The sequence below is a fragment of the Myotis brandtii genome, unplaced genomic scaffold, assembly GCF_000412655.1.
Source record: "Myotis brandtii unplaced genomic scaffold, ASM41265v1 scaffold8, whole genome shotgun sequence".
In the NCBI taxonomy this organism is placed as follows: Eukaryota; Metazoa; Chordata; class Mammalia; order Chiroptera; family Vespertilionidae; genus Myotis; species Myotis brandtii.
In genome coordinates, this window is record NW_005371219.1 from 2,912,497 (window position 1) to 2,937,499 (window position 25,003).

Below are 25,003 nucleotides of genomic sequence, written 5' to 3' on the forward strand. Positions count from 1 at the left end.
CAATGGCCCTTTCTGCTACTTTTTGTCAATTCCATGGGTACACACCTATTCCATCTCCTCATTCCGTCTACACTTGTGTATTATTTTTAAAATAGTACTTTTGTCTTGGAAGCGCACAAAATATTGGGCAAAATATAATAGATCCTTTGGCTCTCCCTCACTATCCGCTTTAGATAACAGTGCTGCCCTCATTGCATGCTTTTGTATAGGGACACAATTACAGAGTTGCTTCTAGGGGAAAACATGTAAACCATTTCACACAAAGACTTCCAATGCCTTATCCCTGGGGAAACTTAGTAAACTGAGAAGAGATTGTTTTTTAAAAAAATTCTAGTTCTTTGAAAATGCCTATCAACAGTCTCTTCTAATATCACTCAATGGTAGTATTCCCAGGAAAACATATTATTAAAAATTTCATTATAAAATAATAATTTTAATGAGAAAAAGAGAGAAAGGGCCAAGTGCTTTAGACCTACAATAATGAAGTTATTGTTTTCTTTCAGAAATTTCAGTAATGAGGGGCCTTTAAATAGCTCTAAGTCTAAAGCTCTAAGAACAAGAGCAGGGAGCAAACCCAGCATTCGATCACATCTATTTTTGCTCAAGAGTGGCGAGGAACTTCTATTCACTCTGAGTGCTTATATAACTCATTTGTTGTGAAGAACAAAACACAAATCACCTCAACTTCAGCAGCCCTGGTGCAGCAGAACTTTCTTCCTTGCTCTGGCCCTCGCCAAATTGCATTCTAATCTATTGTGGTTAGCATAATGCAAAACACCCCGAACTAATCTTTTCTGTTATATCTAGCAATTGTTAGGAAAGTTTAAGCAGACAGAGACATGCCATTTAAACTTTATTTCTTTTGGAATGGAGACGCACGCGTTCATGATAGACAATATGTGGTGAGTTGGTCATCCCAGGAGGTACAGACCATCAGGACTTGGCAAAGACTATCAGAGGGATTTCCAAACTGGACTCAAGAAACTGCTAGTTTGTGTGTCCTGGAAGAGGACATGCCTCCGTTTACCCAGATGCAGGAGAGGGGAGAATAGCCCCCTTGGTGTCTTCTGTCAAATGACCCCAGCTCTGTTGGGTTTCTTCTGCACCCTGTGTCTCAAGACCTGCTCCTCTTACTCATTTCTGCTCTGCTTTCAACTTTACCTTTGGCAGGAGGGTGTGTAGGCTTTTCTGAAACTTAGTAAGAAGCATTCACAGACCACGAAGAGGAAAACAAGAGCAAATATGGGAGGATAGAGGCATTGGGAAGAAAAAGGCAGGTAAAGAGGGGTCTGGAAAGAGGAACAACTCAATAACCAGTCGTCATTTCCTTTATATAGTGTGCTGAAGGTTTTCGGGAAAATCTCATGCTCTATGCATCACTTTCTGCCTTTGGATGCCATTCCTTTTATGTGCATTCAACAATTTCATCTTGATCTTCCTGTCTTCTTTGTTGCTGGAGGCTGCCTGGCTCCCTCTGTGCTGCTCAACACACGCTCTGTTGCTGTTGTCACTTGCTTGTCATCTTTATGTGCAGTGCCATGGGCATTCACATCTTGTCATCCATGTCACTAGTCTGGACCTATCAGCATTACAGTTGTCGCCGTCTTGATAGACACCTTTGGAAATTGGTTAACATTTCACCTTTGCTTTAAACCATGTGAGAGTGTCACCGTATGGACCAGGTAGGAGGAAAAATGAATTAAGAGATTAGGAAACAGGAAAAATGAACATCACTAGAAATAACATTTTTGCATTAAAAGGCTGAGCTTGAAGATTATTGAAACCAAACTAGATAGATGAAAAGTGATCCCAACATACTGAACCCAACTTAAGTCTCTGAAAAGTATTTAAATGTATTTCCATAAAACTACCATCTTGTATATCTATATTATACTTCATACAATCAAGTCATATGTTTGAATCAGAAGTATTATATTGTCCAATTACCCAGAAAAAAAAGTTAAACACTAATGATGGTTTATATCTGGATGGTAAAATTCGGTGTGATTTTGTTGTTAATTTTAGAAATGTTTCCTTAAGTTCCAAATTTTCCATTCTATGAGTATTAAAAGTATAATGCTCCATTATTATAAAATAAGTACCTTTATAATTACAGAAAATTTAAGACACAAAATTAATAAAGAGAAATATCTATAACGTACTGTTTTGTCACTTGCTTATCATCTTCATGTTTTGTCGACCTCAGTGCTATTGGTAGGGGTTGGAGGGCAAGGCATAACACCAGCAATAAACGATTTTGTGAGTGGCCTGAAGCAATCTTTTTGCCAAAGGTGGTGTGATTATCCATCTCCATAAGATTTATAGAAGAGTATCAATTTTCTACTTACACAACTTGCTATTCACTGGAATGTTATCTCCTTCAGGCAAATAAGTATTTTATTTATCTTTATTTTCATGACCTTCATTCAGTGTCTAAGATATATTGAAAAAAAATAATTGTTAAATAATTTAGTCAATAAATTTAAAACACTCGAATTACTTTTTAGAATTTTAGCAGTCTGAAGTACTTTTACAAAAAATCTGTATATTTGAATTAATGCGATCATAGATTTTATAATTTATGCATTAAATTTATTACCACCTGGATATTATATATTTATTTATACTCTGTTTTCTCTTCAGATTGCATAAATCTTTCCCTTTTACTATATATTTATTTCATGCATTTGTTTTTTTTGCTTTTTCCTCTCGCACCCAAGTCAAATAGAAATAAAGTAAAAAAAGTCAAGTCCCAAATAGAAGGGGCATGTTTGTTTGTGTGCCAATTCTGTGGCCCCTCTGCCACAAATGTCATCTAGTAGGCACTCAATAAAAGTGTTGGATAAATGAGTGCAATGTATTTCTTTAAAATTATAAATGTTAGGGATGTTTATAGTTAGCATATATGGAATTATTCAATAAAGCCAATAAAAATCACTCACAATATAATTACCCATAGATAACCACTATTAAACATTTAGTGTATTTTCTTCCCAGTTTTTCTATGCATGTAATATAAACATGAGGTTTTAATTATAAAAATAAAGTATTATACATATACATATATAATTATATAATCTGATTTTTCACATTTTTGATGTGAAATGGGCATCATTAGTTATAACAGCTGCATAATATTTCACTACAAATTTTTTCAAAGTTTGCAACATAGGCTTGCATTTTGTGGAAAAGGCAGACGCTGAGCACAGGTTGAATTCTGGCTCTTCTACTTACTAGCTCTGTAATCCTGGAGATGTGACCATTTCTGTGTTGTTGAGGCAGTGTTGGAGGAGAGAGGAGAAGAAAGGTACTAGAGCAGTGATGGCGAACCTATGACACGCGTGTCAGAGGTGACACGCGAACGAATTTTTTTGGTTGATTTTTCTTTGTTAAATGGTATTTAAATATATAAAATAAATATCAAAAATATACATCTTTGTTTTACTATGGTTGAAAATATTTAAAATATTTCTATATGTGACATGGCACCAGAGTTAAGTTAAGGTTTTTCAAAATGCTGACACGCCGAGCTCAAAAGGTTCGCCATCACTGTTAGAGAAACAAGGAAGAGGGAAAAGGAGACAGAGTTCTGAAGGAAGAGAGAAGGAGGTAGGCAGGCCGGTGACAGGACCAGCTGGATTCTAATGCCCACCAGATTTGTCAGTGCAGTGTCTTCCTCCTGGGTTTTGTTGCCAAAGGTACCAGGCACCATCAGGAGGAGGGACACACTTTATCTCCATCTCACAACTTTTTCTGCTCTCGGCTCTCATGACCAATAACAAACACATCACAGATTCAGTTCTAAATGCAATCATTTTTCTTCAGGGAACTGTATTTGGAGAATTCTGGTGTTGGTACCTCAGGCTGAGTTTATGAGGTGTTAGTCTAAGGAAACACTGATCTACACCACTGCCCTCCAAAGAATACCATTTAGTTTTGCACCCGTTGCTTTTCTGCCTGAGTTATCCATATTTTAAAAGAAGCCCATCATTGTAAGTTATTTCATTTATCAAAGGGCTTAATCACTTCCCACATGTCTTTTTTTCTTTAACATCTTTATCATTAGGACCGCATACAATTTTAGAATCTACTTTTCTAAAATTGATGAACTAGTAGGCCATCTCTTCGAAGATAAACAAATGTCCAAATAAGCATAGTTAATATTTTTTTAAGAAGCTCCTCCCTTCCTTTGACCTCAGTCCAATCCCCAATATATCCCTCTCCCACCTTGGCCATTGTAATTTAAGGTTCTTTCTGAATCTTCATTCCTTGGGATAAATGTTATTTTAATCACCTAAGTACCTACTATTACTTACTTGGTGCCAGTATACATTTTAGAGTTTTATTGTGTGAATAATTCATTTGGAAGCAGGATATCAAAGTAAGGCTTACGTTAGGTACAGGGATCTCATTGAGGTATTTTTTTCTGATTGGGGTTTTATCTGGTAACAACTTCTCGAAGTAATTTGTCAGAGAACTTTGGAGTGCCATCCCACTTGTGCAAGTATTCCAGATGTTGAAACTTGTTTTTTTTTTTAATCCCCCTCCCCGCCAAGAGAACCCTGGCTTCTCTAGTACAGGAAAAGTAGCTAGGTCCTAAAAGATTGATTTTTGTTGTTGTTGTTAATCCTCATCCGAGGATTTTTTCCATTGATTTTTAGAGAGAGTGGAAGGGAGGAGGAGAGACAGAGAGAGAGAAACATCAGTGTGAGAGAGACCCATCGATTGTTTGCCTCCAGCACACACTCTGACTAGGGCCTGGGATTGAGCCTGCAACCCAGGTACGTGCACTTGACCAGAATCAAACCTGGGACTTCTCAGTCTGCAGGATGATGCCCTATCCACTGAGCCAAACTGGCTGGGGCTGATTTCTTATTTGGGAGAGAACAAGATCTAACCCCGAGACTTTCACTACAAAAGCTTTCTCTCAGAACCTTTGTTTTGCTTTTATTGTCAGGAAGGGAAGGTTCTTCTCAAGAGGTGACCAACTGGCCATCGGTAGCTCCAGGTTTACATCCTGCAAGCTTAGTGGTCCCAGTGGAAGAGAAGCCCTCTTTCCTGCAAGTTCCTGTGATCGTTTTGGACTTGTGTTTTATTGGTCCAGCCTGAGTCACTCATTCATATATGGCCTGGATGGTGTGAAAAACACACACACTCACACAAAACACTAGCACACATCTGTGCACACACATCAATCACCAGGTTGCTTCTTGATCAATGAGAGGGTTCAAGACTCAAGCTGAGCCAGCCTGTTTCTTTCCTGGGAATCTCAATCATTTCATAGAGTCACAAAACACAAAAGTAAGAAATGATTGGGGATAATGCGTTCTTGGTAATGGCGCCCTAAACATGACTCTTTGGTTCTTGTTTCTTCTCATGACCAAGGGCTGCATGCTTTCAGTCTTCTGGTGTTCCCTGGACAAGTATGTTAAGAGAAAACAGAGCATTTTCAAACTCAGCCAGTCAGTACCTTCCTCTACAACAAAAACATTTGAATAAATCAATCTACAGTGTTTGACGTAGGAGAAAGAATCTATTACATTATATTAGACGTGCTTGGAAATTAGCATCTTTCCAAGCCTAATTGTTTTTATGACTTGGGACCTAGACACAGTGGCCAGTATTACTTTTCAGGAATAGATTTAAATTCTATCAAATTGAAACAAATATTTATTTAACTAAAAAATAAAATAGTTATTAAAACTTGTGAGAAAAAACATTAGATTAACGTATTTTAAACATTTGCATAATTAAACTAATTATGTTAAGATAGGTTGATAATGGGATGAAGTATATAATCCATTGCAATGTGTTTGTGTTTCTTGACCCTGGTTTCAAAATGATTAAGATAAAAGTTTGTTAACATTAAGATACAACCAAAGCCATTTGAATTGCCATTACAAAAAAAAAAAGTGATAGATAAGAGAAAAACAGCCCTGAGAGGAGGTCATTATGTCCCTTATTTCAGAACAGGAGGATGACACACATACAAAGTGGAAGTCAAGATAACCAGTTCCCTTGCAAAGGAAATGGCAAATTGTTCTATGCCATTTCTAAATTATCCTTCAGTCTGATTGCTTCTTTCTGGATTATTCATGCACCATCAAACATAGAGCACAGAATTGCTGTCCTAAGTCAGATATATTACATTCTGTTGCCAGCTGAGAGGTTTGATATGCTTTCCACAATAGCACTGGTAAAGGTGAAGCCAATTCCATCATCTTTGTGTCTTCTCTTATGTCTTCCATTCATAGACCTATTCAAACCCCTTTAGCAATTACTTCAATCACTTCCTGTACAAAGTCATGTATATTTATTATCTCAGTGTAAAGTAGCACTCTGTGCTTTAGTTTAGTTTAATGTAATTCTGTCATCTCATATGGGCTAGGCATTGTGCTAGAAATTGGAGGTGCAAAATGTAGATGCCCTGCATTCGGTTCAGTCTGGCAAGGGACACAGAAAAATTAAGAGATAAACCTGTTATAGTGGGATGAGGGCAGTAATAGTGGCTAAGTTTGCTCAATGTCACAAAGTGGGTAGATGACAGAGCCAAGAGTCAAACCCATTGTGCTTGGCACTGAAGTCATTCTCTTAATTACTGTTATAGTCAAGCAGAGCAGGTGCTAAGACTGTGTGTGTGTCTATGTGTGTGAGTGTGTGTGGGTATGTGTGTATATGTGTCTGTGAGTGTGTGTGTGTATGGGTACATGTGTGAGTGTGTGTGTGTGTGAGTGTGGGTATATGTGTGTATGTGTGTATGTGTGTATGTGTGTGTATGTGTATGTGTGAGAGTGTGTGTGTGTAAATGTGTGTGAGAGTGTGTGTGTGTGTGTGTGTGTTTGTACGTACATGGGAACACAGAGGAGTGGTATCAAACCAGCCTATTGAGTCTGGGAAAGCTTCCCTGTGTGGTCTCCTACACCTGGCCCTTAGGCTAATCAGGAATTGGCCAAGTGAAGGCTGGTGAAGGGCTTTCTATGCAGACGAAAGAGCTCAAGGAAAGCTATTGAAATGAAAACTTATGGCAGGCCAGGAGCAGAGTACCGGGAATGATTTTGTAAATTAGAAACCTAACTTTCAACAGCCCTGATTTCTGCCAAAAAGAAACACTATTATAGGTTAAGGGGATTCATTGGTGGTTTTAAAACAGGGGCCCAATGCTTTTAGATGCCCATTTTATGAAGTGCAGTGAGGAGGAGGTAAAAGATAGGTTTGAGGTAAAATTTGAGGCAAGGAAACCAGTTGGAAGATTTCTGTCATAGCCTAGAGATGATTTGTGCCTAACTTAGATGTAAGAGGTGATGAGGGCATCAAGGGATATTTAAAAGGCAGAACTGATGAACTTTATAAAGGGGTAGTATAATATGGTGGTGTCAGACAGGCTAGGCTCAAAAACTGATCTGTTACATATTAGTTATGTGACCTTGCACAAATATCTCAACTTCTCTGAGATTCTGTTTCCTCTCCTGTCCAAGGGGGATAATAGCAGAACTTACCTCATTGGGTTGCTATGAGGATTAAATATTAATCTGTGCAAACTATTTAGAACAGTGTCTGCCATGTATTACTGCTCCTGATTGGATGTGAATGACAGGGAGGTACTTATTAGTGTATTGGTGGATGGTGGTATTTGAAATAGAAAACCTAGAAGAAGGAGCTAACTTGGAAGAAAAACTTATGATTTTAGTTGTATATTTTTTGGGCTTGATGTGTTTGAGTTGTTTTCTCAGGTAAAGATGTTTAGTAGATGGTTGCATTTAATGAAAGAAACTTTTTTATTTTTTTAAAAGTTTTTTATTTTTAATATATTTTATTGATTTTTTTACAGAGAGGAAGAGAGAGAGATAGAGAGTTAGAAACATCGATCAGTTGCCTCCTGCACACCCCCTACTGAGGATGTGCCTGCAACCAAGGTACATGCCCTTGACTGGAATCAAACCTGGTACCCTTCAGCCTGCAGGCCGATGCTCTATCCACTGAGCCAAACCAGTTAGGGATGGAAGAGACTTTTTGAAAAGCAGATGTAGATCTGGGAGTTGTCAGTGTGTCTATGTGGGTGCCATTGGGAGCTGCAGATATTGATGAGATTGCTCACAGAGAGCATTCCAGTGAGAGAGGAGAATGAAGAGCGGGACCCAGGCAAATCAACGAGGAGGAATAACTGATAAAGGGACTGGGGAAGGGCCCAGAGAGATCGGTGTCTTTGCCTGTGTGCAACCACGGACATGTGTTGGCTGTTAGATCACACTTCCCTCTGGAAGGCTTGGAAAGTAAAGGTAAGCAAGTAGGCATTCTTGTGAACCTCTGAGCAGAAGTGGCTGATGGGACAGGAAGGTTCCATTTCTGGGAAAGTTCTACTGACATGAAGGTGAGCAAAATTCCCACCTTTTCATCTACCCCATGATTCAGTGGCATGTTCCCTTTCCCATGCTCTGCCTCACTGCTGTCCTACTTTCACCATGCTCTTGAGAGTGGCAAGCAGAACTAACACAGATGTTTAGATACGATGAGCCACAGCTTTAAGTAAAGAAAGATATTTTCTGATTATTTGCCTCACTTAAAACTTTGTTGACCTCTTTTACTGCAAAGGCACATTGTTCTGATTTTGGAATAATGTAGCTTTCTGCAATGACTTATGGTTCCTTTACTGGGTCGTAAAAAAGCTCTCAACTCTTTATTTTATGTGCTCTTTGCAGCCATGGATAGAAACCACAAACAACAAATGTCCTCTGCTGCCTCTGCGGACAAATTCTTCTATGTCCTATCTTTCCCTCTCTCCAGGGTTTTCCTCCATATAGTTTAGGATTGTAAACTTTCCTGCCGATTCAAAAAGTCAGAGCGGTGACCAGTTTATCTCATCTTTATTTTACATGACAAACAGTTTGAGTACATAAATGAACAAGTGAAAGAGACTTGACCATGCACTCCATAGTGCAAATTATACATACAATCTGTTGTGAGACAGGATGCTTGCCTGTAGCATACACCCTTTTGCATAGAATTAGAATCCGTTGTATTATTTGCATCACTAAATCAAATCTTTTGACTTCAACCTCAAAAATGTTTTAATTAGTATCCAGGAGTTTCATTCTAACACTATGAAAGCTGTCTGCAATCTTAGTGAAAAGAGAGCACTGCAATATAAAGTAAATGTCACCTATGAGCATAAACTGCTCTTCTTCTTTGTGTTTTATTTTTAAAATTTTAAATATTTTAATTTATTGATTTTAGAGATAGAGCAGGAGGAGGAGGAAGAGGAGAAGAAGGAGAGAGAGAGAGAAAGAGAGAGAGAGATCAATTTGTGGTTCCACTTATTTATACATTCATTAGAGGCCCAGTACATGAAATTTATGCACCCAGTGGGGAGGAGTCCCTCAGCCCGGCTGCACCCTCTCCAATCCGGGACCCCTCCAGGGATGTTCAACTGCCAGTTTAGGCCGGATCCCACAGGACTGCTGACTCCTAACTGCTCACCTGCCTGCCTGCCTGATCGCCCCTAACCACCTCTGCTTTGGCCCCCACCACCATGGCTTTGTCTAGAAGGACATCCAGAAGGATGTCCAGAAGACGTCTAGTCTAATTAGCATATTACCCTTTTATTAGTATAGATTGATTCTTCTATGTGCTCTGATGGGATCAAGCCTGCAACCTTGGTGTGTTGGGAGACTAATGAAATGAGCTATCTGGCTCTGGCCGGATTAAAACAAATGGGAGGGGGCAGTTATTTTCAAGGCAAGAATAAACCACAAAACAAGAAAGTACCTGGGAATAGCTGTAGCACCAGTCTTAGAGAAAGGATTATTTTCACAATATGTAAACAGTTTTCTTGTATTAGAACTATTGACTCTGTGTAGTTTCTACAGACTATGTATGTTTGTTTTTTAAAATATATTTTTTATTGATTTCAGAGAGAAAGGGAGAGGGAGAGAGAGATAGAAACATTACTGATGAGAGAGAATTATTGATCATCTGCATCCTGCAGTCCCCCTACTGGGCATTGAGCCTGAACCCAGGCATATGCCCTGACCAGTAATCAAACCTTGACCTCCTGGTTTATAGGTTGATGCTCAACAACTGAGCCATACTGCCTGGGCCAGAATATGTATGTTTTTAACCTGTGATAGAAACCTTGAAACATAAGATTGGCAGATGCTCATTCTTGTTTACTATCACTGAGCAAACTAACACCAATACTGCTTGGCATCTTTGAGACACTAACAGGCATATTTACATGGTAATTATTAAGGATTTGGGTCCTGTGGTTCTACAATGATGGGTTCATGTATCTTCATAAGGTAAAGATATTAGCCTGTAACAAAAGAACAAGGACTGAATAACTTTAAAAGTGGCTTTAATTTGCAAAATGTTGAAGCTATCTATAAATTCAGATTCCTGGACTTTATGGAAAACTTAGTATCTCAGATATTTATTTATTTATTTACTTTATTTCCTTTTAAACATTTACTTCTACTCAAATATGCTGTTTATTGCTTAGCAACAGTATCAGTACTACCATGTTTCTCCTATAACTGAATAAACAGGCCAAGCTGTGAATAAGTTACTCATAGGATCCTTCCACTAGGACTTGATCAAGATGCTGAAATGCTGTGAAAGCTAGGCAAGCAGAAGACGCGGCTGTGTTAACAGTATTCAGAGGCATGGTCAGTTGCAAACATGAACTTGAACATATCATGCAAGTCTCATTAATAGCCACTGTGGACTGATATCGCTTCCAGGTTTCATCCAGAAGTACCGTACTATTAACTGTGAACATTTCATTTTTTAAATTAAAAAAAAACACCTTTATTGTTGAAAGTATTACATTTGTCCTCCTTCCCCCCTCATTGACCTCTTCTAGCCCAACTCCCAATTGCTTACTCAAACTATTGATGAAAGGTTGTTCTTATTTGAACATTTCTTTTAGTATGATTCACCAGTCAGTCTTATTATCTTAAGTTCATTTTTAAATGATTATTTCAGAAATATTTTGTTGATTAAGACCACTTTACTCATGGCTACACACTATTCTTTATAAATGGATAGGATCTGTGTTAGAAGTTTCCTCCACTTACTAGTCTTTCAAATTACATTGGCTAAATGTAATGACCATTTTTAGAGCTATAACTTCCAAATCAGTGTTCCATGTCTTCTATGGCCAGGTGTCAGAAGAAGTTGCTCAGAAAAGAACAAAAATTCAGAAGACGTAACAATCTGTTTACTAGGCTTCTTCATCTGGATAGTTAAGCATTTAGAAGACTTTCCAGGCTCTCCTTCTCTGGTACTGGCTCATTAAGCAAAACTGATGAGTTGGGTGGGAATCCCACCCCAGGGTCCAGTCCCATCAGCTGTCACAGGTTCAAGAGAATAGGCCAGCAAACACCCTCAAGGAACCAACTAAAATGCAGGTATTGATTCAGCAGGTGGCTCATCTTTCTACAGTTCAATACCTTTAACTAGAATTCCAGCCCAATAGTTTTAGGTAACACTTTTTTTTCTTTGCTTTTTCCTTCAGGGTACCAAGACAACCTGTTTCTATTATAATTTAATATGGCTCCATTGGTAAATCCTGAAACAATGAGGAAATAATACTCTAATAGTTTTGGTATATTCTTGGCATGTTTGCTTGTTTGATTCTTTTTCTCCCATTTGTTCCTCCATGGTATGGCTATGAATGGTATGATTGTTTTCCTTTTGATGAGCTGACCATTTGAAGGAATTCTTTCTCCCTTTGGAACATTAGTTGTGTTGTGACCTGTAACAGAAAGGGAATCCTAGAAAAAAATGGAAACTTGGAGTTTACCTAGTCTGAAAGTCCACTCCCTAGGCAAGAAATCCTTCTACATTTTTTTATTTTTAATTATAATTGACAATACAGTATTATATTGATTTCAGGTGTACAACATAGTGACTCAACATTATATACCTTACAAAGTAATCACTACAACAAGTCTGGTAACCATCTATTACTGTACATACTTACTATGATGTTACTGACTTTATTCCCTATGCTGTACATTACATCCCCATGACTTATTTTATAACTGGAAGTTTGTATGCTAAGCCCTTCCCCCTTTCCACCTCTCCCCCTGCTCCTTTCCACTCTGGTAATCATCAATTTGTTCTCTGAATCTATGAATTCCTCAAATATATTTTTAAAAATGTTCTCTGGGCTCTGTTGAACACTTTCAGCATGGTGATTCTAATTTCTTCAGTGGGCAGCCAATTTTGTATTTATATGTTCTTCCTTGTTATGAGCAAAAGTCTCTGTCCTGTGTCTTTCCCCTACTGCACCTGCCCCTGTTTGCTGCTTTAACAGATGCAGAATAAGCTTGTTCCGTCTCCCATGCAACAGCTATTTCAGAGATCTGAAATTAGTTCCACGTGGACTCTTTCCCAGTTATAGACATTAGTTATTCTCTCAGCCATTTTCACCGCACAGTTTTCAATATCTAAGAATCCAGGCTATGTGTTCATAAGGTAGCTCTCACACTCAATCTCTTCCATATATAGTTTTAGGACACCTGATTCTTAGTAAAGTTATCATGGAAAGTCTCCATGTCCTGTCTTCCTTGAAATTCATTTGATCATCTAGCACAGACTGTATCTTTTATATGTTAGTAAATTTAAAATAAATGCCCTTCTTAAAGGAAAGGATTAAAAGAGTATTACTAAAATAGACTTGTTAACTTTCTAAATCAACTCATTGTCTGAAACAACCAGTTTTTACATCTACTCAGATGTATCCCCAGTCTACTCACAGGCTTGGAAGTTATCTAGTCCAGGTCTGCTGTTGCTGGGGCCTGGTGTTCTCTTGTTTAAATGGAGGGTAATTCAATCCCTATGGGATTAAGAACATACTTCTCTTTATTCTTACTTTATTGGATATAACAAAGTTCAATTTGTATTGAAGTTGTTAGGATTCTGTGTCTCCTTATTAGATTACTATAATTTTTATATCTTGAAGTGATTTATTTACATTACCATGTTTAACTTTTCTATTTTTTTTTCTTTTCTGATGTGGAAACTGAAGCACATACATGATTAGACTAAGGTCCTAAGGTCAAACAGCTATTAAGGAAGACAAAGCTAGGCGACTCAGGATTTTTATCTTGGCATTTCCAGCACAATATTGTGTTGTCTCTCAATATGTGTTTTCTCTCTCTCATATACAAAATATATATATAAATTTAAAACTAAATTCAATTAAAAATTATACTTACAGTTATTTATATACTGTCTACAAGTTCATCGTTTTCTAAGGCTTGTAATGAAAAAGTAGTTCTCTCATCCATCCTTCACTACCCCTAATTATGTGTTTGAGGGGCAGTTTTCAATATTTTTGTCTGCTGTTTCTGGAATTTATTCCCCACATACCAAAAAAAAAATAGCTTAGTTGATATATTTAAAAATTTCTTTTGACTTCTTACTGTGGAAGGAAGGGATTTGGTTTTATTTCCTCTCTCCCCCCACATACATGTATTCACTTCTCCTCTCTCATCCTCCTAGTATTACAACTTTTATTTTATTTTTTTAATCCTCACCCGAGCATATGTTTATCAATTTGAGAGAGGGGGGGGGAGAGAAAGAGACATCAATGTGAGAGAGACACATTGATTGGTTGGCTCCCACCAGAGCCCCTATCTGGGCTGGGGATCACACCTGCTACCCAGGTATGTGCCCTTGACCAGGAATTGAACTCGGGACCCTTCAGTGAGCATGCAGAGGCTCTAACCACTTAGACACACTGGCCAAGATGATTTAAATATTTTAAAGGGGTCTTTTGGTAAATAAGTTCTTGCTGCCTCCTTCTCTGTGCTCTTCCAGACCAGGTAAGAGCCAATTCAACCAACGCGTTTCATTAGAACTGGTAGTATTCTATTTTATTATTTTTTAATTGAAAAGTATTTGTGCCCTAGCTGGTTTGGCTCAGTGGATAGAGTGTCAGCCTGTGGACTGAAGGGTCCCGGGTTCAATTTCGGTCAAGGGCACATGCCGGGTTGGGCTGGATCCCCAATGTGGGGCGTGCAGGAGGCAGCCTGGATCCCCAATGTGGGGCGTGCAGAAGGCAGCCGATCAATGATTCTCTCTCATCATTGATGTTTCTATCTCTCCCTCTCCCTTTCTTTCTGAAATCAATAATAAAAAAAGACCTATAGGTACAAATGGCCCCTAATTAAAAAGACTTTGTAGGCATAGAAGCCTTGGCAATTCTTCCGTGTACCTGGTGTCCTGGCACTCTGTCTGTAGAGGTCTGTTTCTATTGCTCAAGTCTGGGCCATACAGCCTACCTGGAACTTTGGCTGAGTCAAAAATCACTTATTTTTCTGAGAATATTTAAAACTGCATGGGGCAAAAGTGTTTATATTTAGACTTGTGGTAAAAAAAAGAAAAAAGTGTGGTGGCTGCACTGGTAGAGATGGGGGTGTTTCATATGCATGAAATATCACAATTCCTTGGTGCAGAAAAGACTCCTGGGAACTCTCAGCCACCCCTGGGAACTTATACCAAGAAAGAGAATATGTGATTGAAAAAAATACAATGAAAGAAAACAAGTGTGCAGCTAGTATATGTTGTGTCTTACCAAGAAGTGATGCTGCAGCTAAAGCGAAGCAGTTATAATGGCATTGCTCGCTTAGGGTGATGCTGTTTAAACTTGCACATAAAGAATATGCTTGCATTCACGCTGCATAAATAGAACATTCCCTACAACATCATATATTCACATGTAGACAAAGTTCTCTTTCAGATGGCCTTCGCTATTCTAGAATTTTTCTGTATTTTCCCCCTTTTAATCTTCAATTGGTTTTGACATTCTGCCTCTTAGGAACAACTCTGGGTAGCCGTCAAGCAGACAAACACTTTCAGCGATAACCAAATCTAAATAGAGACAGAAACAAACCCTTCAATATCCTGATGGATTAATGCTTCTTGGAGGTAGTTTCCTTCAATAATTGATTATTTGCTGTGGTTTGGCCATATGTGTTGGGGACAGCATGTCTGTTGCCATAACAAACTAATTGAGCAATTCAATTGACGTGGCCTGTGGTCCCTGCCGTGTGGTGTGAGGAGCTTGAGTAGTGACTGCCCAGAACAACTCTGCTCTTAAAACAATGCGCTAAGAGACTTGAGACTTTCCCAGTCCCTTCACCTGTGACCCACTTTATGGATTTTAGACTTGTGTGAATCCAATCCCAGAAGGGACAGCTCACTTCAGTACCCTGTCCTGTAGGCAAAGGGAGTAGACCATCCATTACCATCTCCCTCTCATTCTTAGGTTAATGACTACATTAAATATTAAACGAGTTTCCGTCTCCAGAGTGCCCCGTAAGTGATTTTACATTAGCTCATCCACTTTTGGCACTGTCCTTTCTTTGATTTCTGATAAAGCATGTTGCTCTGTGTAACATAACTCAGAGGAAGTCATGATGGATTTGACAACTGTTAATGTGATGCTTAATATTAACCTTCATCGTTAGGTATGGAGGAGGATGCGAGGGAGGAGGAGAGGGAAAGAAAGGAATCAGAGAGCGAAATGTGTCTTAAGCTTTTCAAAGGTGACAGGGACATATGAGCTCATTAACATACTATAAAAATGAACACCGCCCTTCTCTTCTTTGAGAGAGATCACAATCTCTGATTGCTCAGATACAGATTATAACTCCTTCTTACCACAAATCTGTGGAGCTGAGTGAAGAGGGTAAAGGTAATTTAGGGTCATAAATATCTTGGGAATGAGATCTGTGGGGTTTGCTGCAGCTTTTTAAAAAGGGTTACGGTTTCACCTTCAGCTACTTTCTGATGTAACAATTAAGGAGAAGCTGTGATGTGGTGGAGGCTTCAAGGAGAGCAGAATTGACATAATCACTACCCACAAGATTATCATCAGAGCAGGCAGACAGGCAAGACACCTAGAAAGCCGAGGGTGGAGGTGGGAAATCAGGGAGGTGGTTACCTATGGGACTCTGGCTGAGGGTCTGAGACAGCTGTTAGCAGCTGTTTCCAGAAGATTCAACCAGTAAAAGAAAGATTTGCCTGTGGCTTTTCATTTTAAGGCAAAGCTTATTCTAGAAAGAAAGAAAGAAAGAAAGAAAGAAAGAAAGAAAGAAAGAAAGAAAGAAGAGAAAGAAAGAAAGATCAACCTAATTTTTACATGTAAAAGAGTATAATTGTCCATGCCTTTTTTGCCTATTCTTCTAGGAAGGGCATTAGATTTATATCGTTTTTCATCCCCACTCAGTAGAGGAGAAAATAGCAACTCTGACTGGGATACAGTGGAATACACTGGAGTTAGGCAAGAGTGAAATCATGGAAGAGGAAATCCCTGGGTAATGGCAGAAGTTGGTGATTTTTGGTGCTCAGTCTGCAAGTTGGGGTCCATTCTCACTCCAAGGTGTCAGGGGAGAGCAGCAGTGATTTGGGTCCATTTGGGACAGTCCATTGACACCTCTCAGAGACACTCATACATATTTTAACAAGATTAGGAGGATGGAGGATAGGTCTAACAACATTTCCCCTGCACTTCCTTTATTAGGTCTTGTATATTGAATGAACAAGTCCTGTATGGAAACTTTTATTGCACTTATTTAAATTTTGGTCCCTAATGGTCCAATATGGTACTTAAATGTTGAGGATATATAATTGAATAAAGTTTATGACAGGAAGGGAGCTTTGAATCAGCTCAACTTTCTCATTTGACCTATGAAGAAACCATGATCTTAACCAAGAAAGTGGTCATCTAAGGCTTCGCAGCTGGTGGTGTTCAGTATAGGGGGTCCAGCCACAGTCCCCCAGTCTGTAACACCACCCTGGAGGTGAAAATAGAGGATTTAATGCACAAGAGGGAAAAGAAAATGTGGTAGAGAGCCACTAGCCATTTCCACCGTTGTGGAAGAAAAAGTCACAAATATTCTAGTAGAACACATAGGCTCAGACCAGATTCCTTTTTCTTTTTTTAAGTGTTTTATTTTAAAAAAAATCTATCAGTTGCTGCACAGACTGGCCGGTAAATCAAGTGGTAAGATTCTTTTAAAAATATGTAACACAAGGTTTCTTAGCTGAAAATTCACTGCCTTTTGATACATGTTGCTCTTTTGTCCTCTCAGTCTGCATATCAACAAAACAAAGAAATCTGTAGTGAGATTAGTTTATGCACATCGATGGACATGAACTGTATATTGCCACTGACAACTCTGGGCAAGCTCTCCATTATGTGATCTCCATGAGCAGTTGTAGGTCCTAAGTAGTCTCTCCGTGACCTGTGGCTCCGACACTACACAAGCGTCTATCAATGTGAAAGTGTTTTTATCATTGGATCAGGACCTGAGAATTCGTTTTTGTGGGAATTTGTGGGAAGTCTGTCTTGTGCATTATAGGATGTTCAGCATCATTCCTGTCCTCTATTCACTAGATGCCAGTAGCACCTCCCCACCCTCATTGTAGTAATAAAAAATGTCTCCAGACATTGTTCCATTGACGGAGGGGCAAGCTATCCCCCAGTTGAGAGCCACTGCTTTAGATGACACAGTCACTTCGGAATCCACCCACACCATCCATTTGTTTCAAACCACAGAAACTTGCCTTTGTTTCTTCAACACAGGAGATAGCACCACAGTGTATAGGCGTGCGTGCATGTGTGTGTGTGAAGGGAGGCAAGCTAGTCAGGCACTTTGTAAACCAATTAAATAAAAAGAAGAGAGGAAAGAGCTAGAGGAGATCACTGGATGGATCAATCAGGGTTTAACTAGGAAAACAAACCACAAGGGACTAAATGCAGGGAATTGGTTATGTTGGTGATGTGTTGAGCTGAGAGTTATATATGAAATTTCAAGGAAACCCATAAATGAGCAACAGTAACCATCATCCCAGGTTGGAGAGGCAAAGGGAAAGGAGTACTGTTATCTGTTACTCAAGGATCAGGGTAACCCTCCACCCCACACCCTCCCCCCCAAAATTGGGACCAGCATGAGCCTCTTTGGTGGGAACTGGGACCATGAAGAGATGGGAAGCTGCCCTAGGCAGAGAGAGAAGGAAAATACCCTGGTTTCTCTTTTTCTCTTCCCTCACCCTCCAGTCTCTTGTCAGCACCTCTCTATTGCAAGAGCTGGTTTTCTACTCGCCACACCCCACATAGAGTATAGGAGGGAAGTTTGAAAAGAAATCTAAGAGCAAGTGGGCCAGGCATGGCACAAATAACTATGTTCTAACCTGTTCAAATCACCATATGGAATATTCTGTTTCCTGGAGAACTCAAACTGGAGCCATAAACTTACCTTGCTTTATGTCCAAAATGTGACACATTTTCTACTTCTTCAGTGACGTTATCCTGCCCTCCCAAAGCTAATGAGGCACAAATACAAGTGCCAACTAGGTGAAGGTGCCTGTCTAAGGGCAAACCCAAGAGATTTTGTATTGATATTGATTTCAGATTTAAAAAATCCCCCCAGTAGTGGGTAGCCTACTTTTATGAAGTGTTTACCATGGCCAGACTCTATGTTAATTACGTGCATAATTTGATTGTAACTTTCCAAAAAGTTTTATGATGCAGGCACTATTATTATCTGATAAAAACAAACAAACAAACAAACAAACCACAAAAATTAGAGAGAATTTAAACAAGTTGCCCAAGGTTATATAACTAGTAAGATCACATCAGGATTATGACTGGAATTCGGGCCTATAATATTGCATATCTCAAAAGTCTTGGTCGCTGTGTTCATATTGCCACATTGTGGGAACACAATGGTGATAGTTAACATTTGTCAAGAAGCTACAGTATGCCTGGCTGCGTTTTAAATGCTTTTCTACTTTTTATTATTAGCTAATTAAAATCACACAATAGCCCATTTTAGAGATAGGAAACTCTGGCACTAGTTCCAAATCACAGAACTATTAAGTGGTAGATTTGGGTTTTGGACCAAAGCAGTTTTGGCTTCAGACCGGTGCTTTTAGCCACTAATGTTATATACGATGTTGTGCGTATGTGACTTATTTATTCATTGTCTCATTTCAACCGGTTCCATTCAATGCTAGGCATTTACCTAGGCCTTGGAGCTATAAAGATGAATACACACAAGTGAGGAACTTATCACTCAGTGGACCTTATCGTTGAGTGGAATGCTCACAGATGTGTAAACAAATGATGCTGAGTTCATGTGACAGGTGCCTTAGAGAACTTCACTCTAGGAAAGACAGAGGAATAGAAAAAGATTAATTTTCTCTGTGTGGAATGGAAATTTGTTGCTCTGTAAATGAGAGTTTCAGAGAGAGTTGACTCATAGGACATGGTTGCACTGCAGAAGTAGTGCAAGTTGTGCAAAAGAAGCGACAGGAAAGATAGTGCAACTAGAAGACTCTTCATTTATCTAGAACATGGGGTCAAGGAGTGGGGCTAGGAGGTCAGAAAAGCAGAGATCTGATTGACAGAGGTCTTACATGACTCGGTAAGGTGCCCAGAGGTTTGCCCTTTGTGGTGCCTTTAAAATTCCTTAGGGCACATGCTGCATTTATTTTCTATTTCCATCTTCTACCAGTTATAAGATTATATTTTCCGGTGCCTTTGAGTGCACTGCAAACTGTTGGCGAGAATGAAATCTTTCTGTGACTACTTCGCTGTAGCTGCTTCATTGAGTGACACTCACAAAAACTCAGAGCTCGGTCCAGCAGGCATTTAGGAGGCTCTGTGACCTGAATTTGGAACAGAACTTGACCTAAGGCAGTAAAAGCGCCTATGGAGAGATTGCTGTGAGAGAGCTGCTGAAAGGTCACTGCAGCCCCACTCTCCGCCTCACGGCTGTCCAGCGACCCCCCAAATGGCTTTCTTTGCTGTTTAGCTTCACACTGAGTGTTCAGACCCAACAGACAAAGTGGAAACTTACAGTTTGTGGTTGAAATGCATCATTGGAGCTTTAGCCTGCAGATGTCACAGTGTTAATCTTAGAATGTGCATAACATGGAAAAGTAAGTAAACTTCCCCATCCTGGCTGATGCCATGCTTAGCTCAGTATTTGAGGAGAAACTGCCCTGGCAGCTTGGCCTCTGCCTTGTCCACTGGGCACTAGTGTGACTTCTCCAGTTTCCAAAGCCTTGCCAGACCGTGGATCCATGGGAGAGACGAGGAGGTGTCATCTGCTTCATTGTGATTTCAACAAGATGCCATTGGCTTACTTTTAAAAATATATATATTTTTATTGATTTCAGAGAAGAAGGGAGAGGGAGAAAGAGAGATAGAAACATCAATGATGAGAGAGAATCATTGATTGGCTGCTTCCTGCATGCCTCACATTGGGGATCAAGCCCATAACCCGGGCATGTGTCCTGACTGGGAATCGAACTGTGACCTCCTGATTCTTAGGTTGATGCTCAACCACTGAGCCATACTGGCCAGGCCCATTGACTTCCTTTTGATAAGTAGAGCAATGTAATGAACCCTCTTACTTTTTTCCCAAACTGTAATTCGTTTGTTTCTTGGTAACTGATAATAATATAGTGAATTAGAGAGAATTGTTAATACTAAAACTTAATGGAGAGAAAAGACCAACAGAAGTCAGTAGGACGGGGATTTGAGTGTGAGCTCTTTGCTTCTCTGTTGTACAACCACTGGACACTGCTTACGTTTCAGTTATCTCATCTGTGAAATACTTCCTTTTGCATGTAGTTCATGTGAGGAGTATTCATATTACAGTGATTTGTGAACTGTGAAATACTATGTAATTTAACATATTCCTGTTAATAAATTGACAAAGTCAATAACCTGTTAGCCTCATTAAAAAAATGTTTTCTAAGAGCTCATCTTTTGTTCCTCATTTTGTAAACATGGTCCAGAGTTGGCAAATCATAGAGAGAAAAAAAAATTGTTACGGAACCACCGTGATCTCATCCTGGCAGACACATGACATGTGTCTGCACCTGAAAAGGGGGGATGATAATACCCCAGCAGAGGGCGGTTTTCTAGAGAACGTGAGGTAATTCTTGCAAAGCACTTAGCATGAAACGTGAAACAGAGTATTCAATTAGTGTTAGCACCTGTTTTTATTATCGTTATTACAATACCTACAATCTGTGGGCCCTTGTGGGGACTGTTTAATTTCCTTCTGGGCACAGTGGAGAACCATTGTGGGACCTCAAGCCACTTTTGAATCATTAGTTGATATTCAAAAATTACCTTCATTTTGCACAACTCAAAGTAATGTCTGAGCACGGTGTCTCAAATAGCTGCTCTGCTTTGTTTTCTGTAGAAAATAATGTGACCTTGTATAATCTAGTATAAAAAGTAACTTTAACCAAGATGATTAATATATTATGTACTGAATGGAAGCTGACAACGTAAATGAGTCTTATTAGAAACGATTACAATGTGTTCATAAATTTTTTGATGAATAATCCTCTGCTAACTTATTGGAGCATGTTTAGGTTTTATTGCACAATGGATACATATTTAACACAGGAAAATTACTAAAGAGAAAGAAATATAACATTTCCTACTACTCCACTACACAGAGGTTATTACTGTTATGACTGAGGCATGTATTTTCCTTTGGTTCTGATTTTAAAAATTGCACTCACTTGAATTTGGCCTATGTCTTTAGCATTGAACTATGAGAAGATAAAAGACCAGTCATGAGAACTTACCTTGAATTTAAAAGAAATACAATTAAAAATTTAAAATCCTAATCCCATCTAGAATCCTGTTTGTAGTCCTGTTTAAATATATAATTTAGATGAGAAGTATAGACAATCTTTTGTGGATTGCTTTCCCAAACTGGAATAACCAAATTTCTTTATATTTTACCTTCTTTGCACCACAAGCAATACATCAAAAATTGTCACTTCTGTATGTAGTTTGTAGCTAAATGATCCTGAAATGTCCAAAGGGAGAGCATTCAAAGAATGATTTAAAAGAGGAGAATATCTGAGTTAAATGCATTCTATAAAATGATTCAGAGACATGTCTTGTGAATTCTTGAATGTCACTCTGAATATATTTTGTTTCCATCTCCTATGTTGGTTTTACCCCTATACTCCCCAAAATCTCTGGTAATTATTAGTGACACATTATCATAAATTACTATTTACTCTTTGTTTGATACAGTAGACACTGGAAGAAAATGAACTAGGTAGAATATTATAATGTAATGGTTGAAAAATACATTTTAGAAGTGTGGATACACTACTTGTTCAAGGGCAGCCACAGATGGTTTTGTGCTTACTTTAATTTGTAGATACATGAACAGGCTAAAATGTCACAATGTTATGCTGTCTAGATAAATTAATCATGCCATTCTCTTCTCTAAACTGTTAAAACCAGCCAGGAGTAAATCAAACTTACTTTAATCAAAGCACCTGGATATGAACAATTATTACAGTATTATAATAAAAATGATGATTATATTTATAGCTGAATTCTGTTAAAAGTTAGAGATGTGCAACACAACTAATAAGTAGAAGTAATTCCCATTAACTTGTTTAAGACTATTTCTTCAATTGAATTTAATCCCCAGAAGCTATAAGTAGGATTTCTTTTCTTCCACTTATCCTTTGCATATGACCATGGATCCTAGAGGTGGGGAACATTAACAACCTGTCATCCCAGTTTAACTTTTATCAAAGAGCAATAGAGGATGACACATGGAAACTTGTACTTAAATGGTCCACAGCAGTGCACTAGCTTGCTCAGCTTGTCATGTCAAAGAAAAATTGCACCAGACAAGTTAAACAGGCAAGGAAGACTTTATTCAAGACGACGGCAATAGGGGTCAAGACTACTGAAATAGGGGAGAGAAACTGAACTCAATTTCACTGTAACAAAAGGCAGAGAGTTTATAAGCACTGGGTAAGCTAATGGAAAAGCACTGGAGTATGGTAGGGACAAGTTTCCAATGTGATCAGACCATCTCTGTTTGCTAATTGCCACTTATCTACGTTAGACTCTTCTCTTCCCACAGAGATGAAGGTGATAGAGGTACCCACTATCTTTCCTGATTACATTTAAAAGAGATGGCTTCCAGCAAGAGAATGAAGAAGATTTCATCTCAAAGGGGCAGAGAAAGAATTTACAATTGCAAGTTTTCCAAAGTAAATGATCTAAGGAAAGGGGGGTCAGAGGTCTACAGTCAGGAAGAAGCCTGTATAAGTGTAGTTAAGCTAAGGGGAATGTTAAGGTTGTCTTAGTCAGTCACCAGAAAGATGTTCAAGAAAGCTGCCCCATGATGAATAATCTTTCTTCCCATCTTCCTAGCTCTTTTTATTGATTAATTGATTGATTTGAGGGAAAGAAATAGAGGGAGGGGAGGAAGGAGGGAAGGAGAGAGAGAGAGAGAGAGAGAGAGAGAGAGAGAGAGAGACACTGATTTTTTTTGTTCCATTATTTATGCATTTATTGGTTGCCTCCTATATGTGCCCTGACCTGGTATTAAACCCACAACCTTGGCATATTGGGATGATGCTGTAACCAACTGAGCTATCTGGCCAAGGCTAATCTTCCTAACTCTTGATTGATTTTTATTATTAGGCATGAGATTAGGCAGGTGTGGATATTCCAGAAGGGATGAATTATATGTCTGGGATATGAATAGACACACACATATACACATACAAATGTATACATACATAAAATGTACATATATATATTTCTATCTTTATCTGTCTTTGAGGGGAATGTCTGGATCAGGAATCTCTCTTAGGAAGAGGGCTCTCTGCCCCGTTGGAACAGCGACTCCTATGTAAATAAAATGCCAATTCTTTCTGAAACACATTACTTCAGTGTTAAAAAATGTTATTGAATCTCTTATTGTTATTATTTTTATTAATACTCACTCAAGGATGTGTTTTTATTGCTCTTAGAGAGGGAGAGAAATATATAGAGAAACATTAATTGGTTGCCCCCCCTCTGCACCCCTACTGGGGATCAAACCCACAACCTAGGTAAGTGCCCTGACTGGGAATTGAACCCCCAACCTTTCAGTGTATGGGATGCCACTCTAACCAACTGAGCCACCTGGCCAGGGAACATCTCTTCTGTTTTAATGTAATCATTGCAAAATCAAATGTTTTAATTTCTAGAATAATCAATGTTCTTGTTCCTCACAGTGACCTTTTTCAACACTAAATTTTTTCTTTTCTTTTTTTTTAAATTTATGTTTGTCATTGAAAGTATGACAGATGATACTAATTTTTATTGAACACAATACTTAACTGGAAAGAGAAAGGTCATGTGGCATATAGGTCTAATTGATTTTATTTATCAAATAACATGACACAAGGCTTGGAAAGCACATTTAGGAAGAGAAAGTGATGAAACATTGTGAGCACACAGAAGAAAGAATGGTTAATTTTGACAGTGGATGTAGAGAAAGGCTTCATGGGAGAGGTAGCATTCCGGTGGGTCTTGACGAATGAGAAGATTTTGATAGCATGAAAGACAGAAAAGGACAGCCTAGAGTAGGGTGTCTATAAGCAAAAATAAAAGGTGCAAACTTGTATAGGGTGTTCAAGAGCTGTGAGTAGATGCATTAGAACTGAGATCTTACCTCAAACACTTAATGCTATTCTTTCCTTTCTTCTTCACTCTATTTTATTTTTATTTATCATTTTTCTTTTCTGAATACTACAAACCCCCAACCAATAGGAAATAAAATATGACACATCCTGTTTACTTTAAAACCTCCCCACTTCTCTACCTACGTCACTGAAAACAATGGTACTTCAGGTTTATTGTCTGTATCATCCAGCACTTTCATTTTATATGTAGTTATATTTGCATGACAGTTTAGCTGTGAATTTGGCAGGGCATTTCTGGAGTTACAGTATTTATTTTATGTAACTGGCTTATTTCACCGAACATAATGTGGACTCAATATTTGTTGACCAAATTATTGAAATATAAGTTAAAGTGAAAAAAGCTACCTGAGAGGATCTTTGGGGACCAAAAATATTGACACCCTGATTTGAAGGATACATGTTTACTTGCATATAAAATGTAATTACTTTCACTTCTCCTTTCTTTTAT

The 25,003-nt window shown here is 38.6% G+C and overlaps 1 long non-coding RNA gene across 2 annotated transcripts in view; it reads left to right on the forward strand.

The window, feature by feature from the left end:
* Positions 1-23,111, forward strand: part of LOC106724346 — a 70,554-nt gene extending 47,443 nt beyond the window's left edge. For both annotated transcript variants that reach the window (XR_001360106.1, XR_001360107.1), the window contains exon 3: positions 22,941-23,111. This is a non-coding gene — a long non-coding RNA (uncharacterized LOC106724346). The remainder of the gene's footprint in view (positions 1-22,940) is intronic.
* Positions 23,112-25,003: the final 1,892 nt, after the last annotated feature.